The following is a 13,946-nucleotide window of genomic DNA, read 5'->3' as shown; positions in this document are numbered from 1 at the left end:
CCGCGATGCCCTGGCTCGAAATAAGGCCGGATATCCCTGCAGTGACTTGAATGCAGGCTCGTCTTGCATCTCCCAAGACGAAAGGATGTCTGAATCCCCTGTGGAGACCACAGAGAAAGACCTAGTTCCCCACCTCATCGCGACCGGAGGCCTGACATCCTTTGAAAACTCCAGAGGTACGCGGAGATCAGTGCCTCCAAAGGAGATGATGCCTGACTTCTCGTGAAACTTGATAGGAGTCCCAGGATTCCTGTGGCACGTGGAAAGGGACCCTTGGTCTCCCGCCTCAGCTGGAGAGGCGTCCCAGTTGCCCTGCCAAGCCTCGAGGAGAATCCCGAGTTGTCCCTCGCAACTAGGCAGGAGTCCTGACGTCACTGAACAAACACGTGGGTGGAAGGTCCATCCCCGTAGTAACTCGAGAATATACCCCAGGTTCCCGCCGCAACTCGAGAAAAACCAGAAGACTTCCCCCTCGCCGTGAGATGAGGCCCGATTCCCCTGCACTGCGTGCAGAGCAATTCCTTGTTGCACATCACACATGAAAGGAGCCTTTATTTCCTTGATGGCACTCCAGAGAAACCCCAAGAACACTGTTTCAAGGCTAGAGGGATCCTGAGGTCACTGTAGCAACACGAAATAGCTCGGTGGACCAAAAATCAACTCGAGATGAGAGGTTAGTCCCTGGCTTCGACTCCAGAGGAATACCACCTTACCACAAGCACCTCAAGAGGAGGCTTCTCTCAGCTCTAGCTATGTGAGAGGGACCCTGAGTTTGCGGCCTCAAGTGGAATGGACACCGCGATGCCCTGGCTCGAAATAAGGCCGGATATCCCTGCAGTGACTTGAATGCAGGCTCGTCTTGCATCTCCCAAGACGAAAGGATGTCTGAATCCCCTGTGGAGACCACAGAGAAAGACCTAGATCCCCACCTCATCGCGACCGGAGGCCTCACATCCTTTGAAAACTCCAGAGGTACGCGGAGATCAGTGCCTCCAAAGGAGACGATGCCTGACTCCTCGTGAAACTTGATAGGAGTCCCAGGATTCCTGTGGCACGTGGAAAGGGACCCTTGGTCTCCCGCCTCAGCTGGAGAGGCGTCCCAATTGCCCTGCCAAGCCTCGAGGAGAATAACGAGTTGTCCCTCGCAACTAGGCAGGAGTCCTGCCGTCGCTGAAGAAACACGTGGGTGGAAGGGCCATCCCCGTCGTAACTCGAGAATATACCCCAGGTTCCCGCCGCAACTCGAGAAAAACCATGAGACTTCCCCCTCGACACGAGATGAGGCCCGATTCCCCTGCACTGCGTGCAGAGCAATTCCGTGTTGCACATCACACATAAAAGGAGCCTTGATTTCCTTGATGGCACTCCAGAGAAACCCCAAGAACACTGTTTCAAGGCTAGAGGAATCCCGAGGTCACTGTAGCAACACGAAAGAGCTCCGTGGACCAAAAATCAACTCGAGATGAGAGGTTAGTCCCTGGCTTCGACTCCAGAGGAATACCACCTTACCACAAGCACCTCAAGAGGAGGCTTCTCTCAGCTTGAGGTATGTGAGAGGGACCCTGAGTTTGCGGCCTCAAGTGGAATGGACACCGCGATGCCCTGGCTCGAAATAAGGCCGGATATCCCTGCAGTGACTTGAATGCAGGCTCGTCTTGCATCTCCCAAGACGAAAGGATGTCTGAATCCCCTGTGGAGACCACAGAGAAAGACCTATTTCCCTACCTCATCGCGACCGGAGGCCTCACATCCTTTGAAAACTCCAGAGGTACGCGGAGATCAGTTCCTCCAAAGGAGACGATGCCTGACTCCTCGTGAAACTTATAGGAGTCCCAGGATTCCTGTGGCACGTGGAAAGGGACCCTTGGTCTCCCGCCTCAGCTGGAGAGGCGTCCCAATTGCCCTGCCAAGCCTCGAGGAGAATCCCGAGTTGTCCCTCGCAACTAGGCAGGAGACCTGACTTCGCTGAAGAAACACGTGTGTGGAAGGGCCATTCCCGTCGTAACTCGAGACTCTACCCCAGGTTCCCGCCGCAACTCGAGAAAAACCATGAGACTTCCCCCTCGCCGCGAGATGAGGCCCGATTCCCCTGCACTGCGTGCAGAGCAATTCCGTGTTGCACATCACACATGAAAGGAGCCTTGATTTCCTTGATGGCACTCCAGAGAAACCCGAAGAACACTGTTTCAAGGCTAGAGGGATCCCGAGGTCACTGTAGCAACACGAAAGAGCTCCGTGGACCAAAAATCAACTCGAGATGAGAGGTTAGTCCCTGGCTTCGACTCCAGAGGAATACCACCTTACCACAAGCACCTGAAGAGGAGGCTTCTCTCAGCTCTAGGTATGTGAGAGGGACCCTGAGTTTGCGGCCTCAAGTGGAATGGACACCGCGATGCCCTGACTCGAAATAAGGCCGGATATCCCTGCAGTGACTTGAATGCAGGCTCGTCTTGCATCTCCCAAGACGAAAGGATTTCTGAATCCCCTGTGGAGACCACAGAGAAAGACCTAGTTCCCCACCTCATTGCGACCAGAGGCCTCACATCCTTTGAAAACTCCAGAGGTACGCAGAGATCAGTGTCTCCAAAGGAGACGATGCCTGACTCCTCGTGGAACTTGATAGGAGTCCCAGGATTCCTGTGGCACGTGGAAAGGGACCCTTGGTCTCCCTCCTCAGCTGGAGAGGCGTCCCAATTGCCCTGCCAAGCCTCGAGGAGAACCCCGAGTTGTCCCTCGCAACTAGGCAGGAGTCCTGACTTCGCTGAACAAACACTTGGTTGGAAGGGTCATCCCCGTCGTAACTCGAGAATATACCCCAGGTTCCCGCTGCAACTCGAGAAAAACCATGAGACTTCCCCCTCGCCGCGAGATGAGGCCCGATTCCCCTGCAATGCGTGCAGAGCAATTCCGTGTTGCACATCACACATGAAAGGAGCCTTGATTTCCTTGATGGCACTCCAGAGAAACCCCAAGAACACTGTTTCAAGGCTAGAGGGATCCTGAGGTCACTGTAGCAACACAAAAGAGCTCCGTGGACCAAAAATCAACTCGAGATGAGAGCTTAGTTCCTGGCTTCGACTCCAGAGGAATACCACCTTACCACAAGCACCTCAAGAGGAGGCTTCTCTCAGCTCTAGGTATGTGAGAGGGACCCTGAATTTGCGGCCTCCAGTGGAATGGACACCGCGATGCCCTGACTCGAAATAAGGCCGGATATCCCTGCAGTGACTTGAATGCAGGCTCGTCTTGCATCTCCCGACGAAAGGATGTCTGAATCCCATGTGGAGACCACTGAGAAAGACCTAGTTCCCCACCTCATCGCGACCGGAGGCCTCACATCCTTTGAAAACTCCAGAGGTATGCGGAGATCAGTGCCTCCAAAGGAGACGATGCCTGACTCCTCGTGAAACTTGATAGGAGTCCCAGGATTCCTGTGGCACGTGGAAAGGGACCCTTGGTCTCCCGCCTCAGCTGGAGAGGCGTCCCAATTGCCCTGCCAAGCCTCGAGGAGAATCCCGAGTTGTCCCTCGCAACTAGGCAGGAGTCCTGCCGTCGCTGAACTAACACGTGTGTGGAAGGGCCATCCCCGTCGTAACTCGAGAATATACCCCAGGTTCCCGCCGCAACTCGAGAAAAACCATGAGACTTCCCCCTCGCCGCGAGATGAAGCCCGATTCCCCTGCACTGCGTGCAGAGCAATTCCGTGTTGCACATCACACATGAAAGGAGCCTTTATTTCCTTGATGGCACTCCAGAGAAACCCCAAGAACACCGTTTCAAGGCTAGAGGGATCCTGAGGTCACTGTAGCAACACGAAAGAGCTCCGTGGACCAAAAATCAACTCGAGATGAGAGGTTAGTCCCTGGCTTCGACTCCAGAGGAATACCACCTTACCACAAGCACCTCAAGAGGAGGCTTCTCTCAGCTCTAGGTATGTGAGAGGGACCCTGAGTTAGCGGGCTCAAGTGGAATGGACACCGCGATGCCCTGACTCGAAATAAGGCCGGATATCCCTGCAGTGACTTGAATGCAGGCTCGTCTTGCATCTCCCAAGACGAAAGGATGTCTGAATCCCCTGTGGAGACCACAGAGAAAGACCTAGTTCCCCACCTCATGGCGACCGGAGGCCTCACATCCTTTGAAAACTCCAGAGGTACGCGGAGATCAGTGCCTCCAAAGGAGACGATGCCTGACTCCTCGTGATACTTGATAGGAGTCCCAGGATTCCTGTGGCACGTGGAAAGGGACCCTTGGTCTCCCGCCTCAGCTGGAGAGGCGTCCCAATTGCCCTGCCAAGCCTCGAGGAGAATCCCGAGTTGTCCCTCGCAACTAGGCAGGAGTCCTGACGTCACTGAACAAACACGTGGGTGGAAGGGCCATCCCCTCGTAACTCGAGAATATTCCCCAGGTTCCCGCCGCAACTCGAGAAAAACCATGAGACTGCCCCCTCACCGCGAGATGAGGCCCGATTTCCCTGCACTGCGTACAGAGCAATTCCGTGTTGCACATCACACATGAAAGGAGCCTTGATTTCCTTGATGGCACTCCAGAGAAACCCCAAGAACACTGTTTCAAGGCTGGCGGGATCCTGAGGTCACTGTAGCAACACGAAAGAGCTCCGTGGACCAAAAATCAACTCGAGATGAGAGGTTAGTCCCTGGCTTCGACTCCAGAGGAATACCACCTTACCACAAGCACCTCAAGAGGAGGCTTCTCTCAGCTCTAGGTATGTGAGAGGGACCCTGAATTTGCGGCTTCCAGTGGAATGGACACCGCAATGCCCTGACTCGAAATAAGGCCGGATATCCCTGCAGTGACTTGAATGCAGGCTCGTCTTGCATCTCCCAAGACGAAAGGATGTCTGAATCCCATGTGGAGACCACAGAGAAAGACCTAGTTCCCCACCTCATCGCGACCGGAGGCCTCACATCCTTTGAAAACTCCAGAGGTACGCGGAGATCAGTGCCTCCAAAGGAGACGATGCCTGACTCCTCTTGAAACTTGATAGGATTGCCAGGATTCCTGTGGCACCTGGAAAGGGACACTTGGTCTCCCGCCTCAGCTGGAGAGGCGTCCCAATTGCCCTGCCAAGCCTCGAGGAGAATCCCGAGTTGTCCCTCGCAATTAGGCAGGAGTCCTGACGTCACTGAACAAACACTTGTGTGGAAGGGCCATCCCCGTCGTAACTCGAGAATATTCCCCAGGTTCCCGCCGCAACTCGAGAAAAACCATGAGACTTCCCACTCGCCGCGAGATGAGGCCCGATTCCCCTGCACTGCGTGCAGAGCAATTCCGTGTTGCACATCACACATGAAAGGAGCCTTGATTTCCTTGATGGCACTCCAGAGAAACCCCAAGAACACCGTTTCAAGGCTAGAGGGATCCTGAGGTCACTGTAGCAACACGAAAGAGCTCCGTGGACCACAAATCAACTCGAGATGAGAGGTTAGTCCCTGGCTTCGACTCCAGAGGAATACCACCTTACCACAAGCACCTCAAGAGGAGGCTTCTCTCAGCTCTAGCTATGTGAGAGGGACCCTGAGTTTGGGGCCTCAAGTGGAATGGACACCGCGATGCCCTGGCTCGAAATAAGGCCGGATATCCCTGCAGTGACTTGAATGCAGGCTCGTCTTGCATCTCCCAAGACGAAAGGATGTCTGAATCCCCTGTGGAGACCACAAAGAAAGACCTAGTTCCCCACCTCATCGCGACCGGAGGCCTCACATCCTTTGAAAACTCCAGAGGTACGCGGAGATCAGTGCCTCCAAAGGAGACGATGCCTGACTTCTCATGAAACTTGATAGGAGTCCCAGGATTCCTGTGGCACGTGGAAAGGAACCCTTGGTCTCCCGCCTCAGCTGGAGAGGCGTCCCAATTGCCCTGCCAAGCCTCGAGGAGAATCCCGAGTTGTCCCTCGCAACTAGGCAGGAGTCCTGACGTCACTGAACAAACACGTGGGTGGAAGGTCCATCCCCATAGTAACTCGAGAATATACCCCAGGTTCCCGCCGCAACTCGAGAAAAACCAGAAGACTTCCCCCTCGCCGTGAGATGAGGCCCGATTCCCCTGCACTGCGTGCAGAGCAATTCCGTCTTGCACATCACACATGAAAGGAGCCTTTATTTCCTTGATGGCACTCCAGAGAAACCCCAAGAACACTGTTTCAAGGCTAGAGGGATCCTGAGGTCACTGTAGCAACACGAAATAGCTCCGTGGACCAAAAATCAACTCGAGATGAGAGGTTAGTCCCTGGCTTCGACTCCAGAGGAATACCACCTTACCACAAGCACCTCAAGAGGAGGCTTCTCTCAGCTCTAGCTATGTGAGAGGGACCCTGAGTTTGCGGCCTCAAGTGGAATGGACACCGCGATGCCCTGGCTCGAAATAAGGCCGGATATCCCTGCAGTGACTTGAATGCAGGCTCGTCTTGCATCTCCCAAGACGAAAGGATGTCTGAATCCCCTGTGGAGACCACAGAGAAAGACCTAGATCCCCACCTCATCGCGACCGGAGGCCTCACATCCTTTGAAAACTCCAGAGGTTCGCGGAGATCAGTGCCTCCAAAGGAGACGATGCCTGACTCCTCGTGAAACTTGATAGGAGTCCCAGGATTCCTGTGGCACGTGGAAAGGGACCCTTGGTCTCCCGCCTCAGCTGGAGAGGCGTCCCAATTGCCCTGCCAAGCCTCGAGGAGAATAACGAGTTGTCCCTCGCAACTAGGCAGGAGTCCTGCCGTCGCTGAAGAAACACGTGGGTGGAAGGGCCATCCCCGTCGTAACTCGAGAATATACCCCAGGTTCCCGCCGCAACTCGAGAAAAACCATGAGACTTCCCCCTCGCCGCGAGATGAGGCCCGATTCCCCTGCACTGCGTGCAGAGCAATTCCGTGTTGCACATCACACATAAAAGGAGCCTTGATTTCCTTGATGGCACTCCAGAGAAACCCCAAGAACACTGTTTCAAGGCTAGAGGAATCCCGAGGTCACTGTAGCAACACGAAAGAGCTCCATGGACCAAAAATCAACTCGAGATGAGAGGTTAGTCCCTGGCTTCGACTCCAGAGGAATACCACCTTACCACAAGCACCTCAAGAGGAGGCTTCTCTCAGCTTGAGGTATGTGAGAGGGACCCTGAGTTTGCAGCCTCAAGTGGAATGGACACCGCGATGCCCTGGCTCGAAATAAGGCCGGATATCCCTGCAGTGACTTGAATGCAGGCTCGTCTTGCATCTCCCAGGACGAAAGGATGTCTGAATCCCCTGTGGAGACCACAGAGAAAGACCTATTTCCCTACCTCATCGCGACCGGAGGCCTCACATCCTTTGAAAACTCCAGAGGTACGCGGAGATCAGTGCCTCCAAAGGAGACGATGCCTGACTCCTCGTGAAACTTATAGGAGTCCCAGGATTCCTGTGGCACGTGGAAAGGGACCCTTGGTCTCCCGCCTCAGCTGGAGAGGCGTCCCAATTGCCCTGCCAAGCCTCGAGGAGAATCCCGAGTTGTCCCTCGCAACTAGGCAGGAGTCCTGACGTCGCTGAAGAAACACGTGTGTGGAAGGGCCATTCCCGTCGTAACTCGAGACTATACCCCAGGTTCCCATCGCAACTCGAGAAAAACCATGAGACTTCCCCCTCGCCGCGAGATGAGGCCCGATTCCCCTGAACTGCGTGCAGAGCAATTCCGTGTTGCACATCACACATGAAAGGAGCCTTGATTTCCTTGATGGCACTCCAGAGAAACCCCAAGAACACTGTTTCAAGGCTAGAGGGATCCCGAGGTCACTGTAGCAACACGAAAGAGCTCCGTGGACCACAAATCAACTCGAGATGAGAGGTTAGTCCCTGGCTTCGACTCCAGAGGAATACCACCTTACCACAAGCACCTGAAGAGGAGGCTTCTCTCAGCTCTAGGTATGTGAGAGGGACCCTGAGTTTGCGGCCTCAAGTGGAATGGACACCGCGATGCCCTGACTCGAAATAAGGCCGGATATCCCTGCAGTGACTTGAATGCAGGCTCGTCTTGCATCTCCCAAGGCGAAAGGATTTCTGAATCCCCTGTGGAGACCACAGAGAAAGACCTAGTTCCCCACCTCATGGCGACCAGAGGCCTCACATCCTTTGAAAACTCCAGAGGTACGCAGAGATCAGTGTCTCCAAAGGAGACGATGCCTGACTCCTCGTGGAACTTGATAGGAGTCCCAGGATTCCTGTGGCACGTGGAAAGGGACCCTTGGTCTCCCTCCTCAGCTGGAGAGGCGTCCCAATTGCCCTGCCAAGCCTGGAGGAGAACCCCGAGTTGTCCCTCGCAACTAGGCAGGAGTCCTGACTTCGCTGAACAAACACTTGGTTGGAAGGGTCATCCCCGTCGTAACTCGAGAATATACCCCAGGTTCCCGCTGCAACTCGAGAAAAACCATGAGACTTCCCCCTCGCCGCGAGATGAGGCCCGATTCCCCTGCAATGCGTGCAGAGCAATTCCGTGTTGCACATCACACATGAAAGGAGCCTTGATTTCCTTGATGGCACTCCAGAGAAACCCCAAGAACACTGTTTCAAGGCTAGAGGGACCCTGAGGTCACTGTAGCAACACAAAAGAGCTCCGTGGACCAAAAATCAACTCGAGATGAGAGCTTAGTTCCTGGCTTCGACTCCAGAGGAATACCACCTTACCACAAGCACCTCAAGAGGAGGCTTCTCTCAGCTCTAGGTATGTGAGAGGGACCCTGAATTTGCGGCCTCCAGTGGAATGGACACCGCGATGCCCTGACTCGAAATAAGGCCGGATATCCCTGCAGTGACTTGAATGCAGGCTCGTCTTGCATCTCCCGACGAAAGGATGTCTGAATCCCATGTGGAGACCACTGAGAAAGACCTAGTTCCCCACCTCATCGCGACCGGAGGCCTCACATCTTTTGAAAACTCCAGAGGTATGCGGAGATCAGTGCCTCCAAAGGAGACGATGCCTGACTCCTCGTGAAACTTGATAGGAGTCCCAGGATTCCTATGGCACGTGGAAAGGGACCCTTGGTCTCCCGCCTCAGCTGGAGAGGCGTCCCAATTGCCCTGCCAAGCCTCGAGGAGAATCCCGAGTTGTCCCTCGCAACTAGGCAGGAGTCCTGCCGTCGCTGAACTAACACGTGTGTGGAAGGGCCATCCCCGTCGTAACTCGAGAATATACCCCAGGTTCCCGCCGCAACTCGAGAAAAACCATGAGACTTCCCCCTCGCCGCGAGATGAAGCCCGATTCCCCTGCACTGCGTGCAGAGCAATTCCGTGTTGCACATCACACATGAAAGGAGCCTTTATTTCCTTGATGGCACTCCAGAGAAACCCCAAGAACACCGTTTCAAGGCTAGAGGGATCCTGAGGTCACTGTAGCAACACGAAAGAGCTCCGTGGACCAAAAATCAACTCGAGATGAGAGGTTAGTCCCTGGCTTCGACTCCAGAGGAATACCACCTTACCACAAGCACCTCAAGAGGAGGCTTCTCTCAGCTCTAGGTATGTGAGAGGGACCCTGAGTTAGCGGGCTCAAGTGGAATGGACACCGCGATGCCCTGACTCGAAATAAGGCCGGATATCCCTGCAGTGACTTGAATGCAGGCTCGTCTTGCATCTCCCAAGACGAAAGGATGTCTGAATCCCCTGTGGAGACCACAGAGAAAGACCTAGTTCCCCACCTCATGGCGACCGGAGGCCTCACATCCTTTGAAAACTCCAGAGGTCCGCGGAGATCAGTGCCTCCAAAGGAGACGATGCCTGACTCCTCGTGATACTTGATAGGAGTCCCAGGATTCCTGTGGCACGTGGAAAGGGACCCTTGGTCTCCCGCCTCAGCTGGAGAGGCGTCCCAATTGCCCTGCCAAGCCTCGAGGAGAATCCCGAGTTGTCCCTCGCAACTAGGCAGGAGTCCTGACGTCACTGAACAAACACGTGGGTGGAAGGGCCATCCCCTCGTAACTCGAGAATATTCCCCAGGTTCCCGCCGCAACTCGAGAAAAACCATGAGACTGCCCCCTCACCGCGAGATGAGGCCCGATTCCCCTGCACTGCGTGCAGAGCAATTCCGTGTTGCACATCACACATGAAAGGAGCCTTGATTTCCTTGATGGCACTCCAGAGAAACCCCAAGAACACTGTTTCAAGGCTGGAGGGATCCTGAGGCGACTGTAGTAACACGAAAGAGCTCCGTGGACCAAAAATCAACTCGAGATGAGAGGTTAGTCCCTGGCTTTGACGCCAGAGGAATACCACATTACCACAAGCACCTCAAGAGGAGGCTTCTCTCAGCTCTAGGTATGTGAGAGGGACCCTGAATTTGCGGCTTCCAGTGGAATGGACACCGCAATGCCCTGACTCGAAATAAGGCCGGATATCCCTGCAGTGACTTGAATGCAGGCTCGTCTTGCATCTCCCAAGACGAAAGGATGTCTGAATCCCATGTGGAGACCACAGAGAAAGACCTAGTTCCCCACCTCATCGCGACCGGAGGCCTCACATCCTTTGAAAACTCCAGAGGTACGCGGAGATCAGTGCCTCCAAAGGAGACGATGCCTGACTCCTCTTGAAACTTGATAGGATTGCCAGGATTCCTGTGGCACCTGGAAAGGGACACTTGGTCTCCCGCCTCAGCTGGAGAGGCGTCCCAATTGCCCTGCCAAGCCTCGAGGAGAATCCCGAGTTGTCCCTCGCAATTAGGCAGGAGTCCTGACGTCACTGAACAAACACGTGTGTGGAAGGGCCATCCCCGTCGTAACTCGAGGATATTCCCCAGGTTCCCGCCGCAACTCGAGAAAAACCATGAGACTTCCCCCTCGCCGCGAGATGAGGCCCGATTCCCCTGCACTGCGTGCAGAGCAATTCCGTGTTTCACATCACACATGAAAGGAGCGTTGATTTCCTTGATGGCACTCCAGAGAAACCCCAAGAACACTGTTTCAAAGCTACAGGGATCCTGAGGTCACTGTAGCAACACGAAAGAGCTCCGTGGACGAAAAATCAACTCGAGATGAGAGGTTAGTCCCTGGCTTCGACTCCAGAGAAATACCACCTTACCACAAGCACCTCAAGAGGAGGCTTCTCTCAGCTCTAGCTATGTGAGAGGGACCCTGAGTTTGCGGCCGCAAGTGGAATGGATACCGCGATGCCGTGACTCGAAATAAGGCCGGATATCCCTGCAGTGACTTGAATGCAGGCTCGTCTTGCATCTCCCAAGATGAAAGGATGTGTGAATCCCCTGTGGAGACAACAGAGAAAGAACTAGTTCCCCACCTCATGGCGACCGGAGGCCTCACATCCTTTGAAAACTCCAGAGGTACGCGGAGATCAGTGCCTCCAAAGGAGACGATGCCTGACTCCTCGTGAAATTTTATAGGAGTCCCAGGATTCCTGTGGAACGTGGAAAGGGACCCTGGTCTGCCGCCTCAGCTGGAGAGGCGTCCCAATTGCCCTGCCAAGCCTCGAGGAGAATCCCGAGTTGTCCCTCGCAACTAGGCAGGAGTCCTGACGTCGCTGAACAAACACGTGGGTGGAAGGGCCATCCCCGTCGCAACTCGAGAATATACCCCAGGTTCCCGCCGCAACTCGAGAAAAACAATGAGACTTCCCCCTCGCCATGAGATGAGGCCCGATTCCCCTGTACTGCATGCAGAGCAATTCCGTGTTGCACATCAAACAAGAAAGGAGCCTTGATTTCCTTGATGGCACTCCAGAGAAACCCCAAGAACACTGTTTCAAGGCTAGAGGGATCCTGAGGTCACTGTAGCAACACGAAAGAGCTCCGTGGACCACAAATCAACTCGAGATGAGAGGTTAGTCCCTGGCTTCAACTCCAGAGGAATACCACCTTACCACAAGCACCTCAAGAGGAGGCTTCTCTCAGCTCTAGGTATGTGAGAGGGACCCTGAGTTTGTGGCCTCAAGTGGAATGGAAACCGCGATGCCCTGACTCGAAATGAGGCCGGATATCCCTGCACTGACTTGAATGCAGGCTCGTCTTGCATCTCCCAAGACGAAAGGATGTCTGAATCCCCTGTGGAGAACACAGAGAAAGACCTAGTTCCCCACCTCATCGCGACCGGAGGCCTCACATCCTTTGAAAATTCCAGAGGTACGCGGAGATCAGTGCCTCCAAAGGAGACGATGCCTGACTCCTCGTGAAACTTGATAGGATTGCCAGGATTCCTGTGGCACCTGGAAAGGGACCCTTGGTCTCCCGGCTCAGCTGGAGAGGCGTCCCAATTGTCCTGCCAAGCCTCGAGGAGAATCCCGAGTTGTCCCTCGCAACTAGGCAGGAGTCCTGACGTCACTGAACAAACACTTGTGTGGAAGGGCCATCCCCGTCGTAACTCGAGAATATTCCCCAGGTTCCCGCCGCAACTCGAGAAAAACCATGAGACTTCCCCCTCGCCGCGAGATGAGGCCCGATTCCCCTGCACTGCGTGCAGAGCAATTCCGTGTTGCACATCACACATGAAAGGAGCCTTGATTTCCTTGATGGCACTCCAGAGAAACCCCAAGAACACCGTTTCAAGGCTAGAGGGATCCTGAGGTCACTGTAGCAACACGAAAGAGCTCCGTGGACCAAAAATCAACTCGAGATGAGAGGTTAGTCCCTGGCTTCGACTCCAGAGGAATACCACCTTACCACAAGCACCTCAAGAGGAGGCTTCTCTCAGCTCTAGGTATGTGAGAGGGACCCTGAGTTAGCGGGCTCAAGCGGAATGGACACCGCGATGCCCTGACTCGAAATAAGGCCGGATATCCCTGCAGTGACTTGAATGCAGGCTCGTCTTGCATCTCCCAAGACGAAAGGATGTCTGAATCCCCTGTGGAGACCACAGAGAAAGACCTAGTTCCCCACCTCATGGCGACCGGAGGCCTCACATCCTTTGAAAACTCCAGAGGTACGCGGAGATCAGTGCCTCCAAAGGAGACGATGCCTGACTCCTCGTGAAACTTGATAGGAGTCCCAGGATTCCTGTGGCACCTGGAAAGGGACCCTTGGTCTCCCGCTTCAGCTGGAGAGGCGTCCCAATTGCCCTGCCAAGCCTCGAGGAGAATCCCGAGTTGTCCCTCGCAACTAGGCAGGAGTCCTGACGTCGCTGAACAAACACGTGTGTGGAAGGGCCATCCCCGTCGTAACTCGAGAATATACCCCAGGTTCCCGCCGCAACTCGAGAAAAACCATGAGACTTCCCCCTCACCGCGAGATGAGGCCCAATTCCCCTGCACTGCGCGCAGAGCAATTCCGTGTTGCACATCACACATGAAAGGAGCCTTGATTTCCTTGATGGCACTCCAGAGAAACCCCAAGAACACTGTTTCAAGGCTAGAGGGACCCTGAGGTAACTGTAGCAACACGAAAGAGCTCCGTGGACCACAAAGCAACTCGAGATGAGAGGTTAGTCCCTGGCTTCGACTCCAGAGGAATACCACCTTACCACAAGCACCTCAAGAGGAGGCTTCTCTCAGCTCTAGCTATGTGAGAGGGACCCTGAGTTTGGGGCCTCAAGTGGAATGGACACCGCGATGCCCTGGCTCGAAATAAGGCCGGATATCCCTGCAGTGCCTTGAATGCAGGCTCGTCTTGCATCTCCCAAGACGAAAGGATGTCTGAATCCCCTGTGGAGACCACAGAGAAAGACCTAGTTCCCCACCTCATCACGACCGGAGGCCTCACATCCTTTGAAAACTCCAGAGGTACGCGGAGATCAGTGCCTCCAAAGGAGATGATGCCTGACTTCTCGTGAAACTTGATAGGAGTCCCAGGATTCCTGTGGCACGTGGAAAGGAACCCTTGGTCTCCCGCCTCAGCTGGAGAGGCGTCCCAATTGCCCTGCCAAGCCTCGAGGAGAATCCCGAGTTGTCCCTCGCAACTAGGCAGGAGTCCTGACGTCACTGAACAAACGCGTGGGTGGAAGGTCCATCCCCGTAGTAACTCGAGAAT

The sequence above is a fragment of the Cervus elaphus genome, unplaced genomic scaffold (assembly GCF_910594005.1).
Source record: "Cervus elaphus unplaced genomic scaffold, mCerEla1.1, whole genome shotgun sequence".
In the NCBI taxonomy this organism is placed as follows: Eukaryota; Metazoa; Chordata; class Mammalia; order Artiodactyla; family Cervidae; genus Cervus; species Cervus elaphus.
This window is presented reverse-complemented; position numbering follows the sequence as displayed.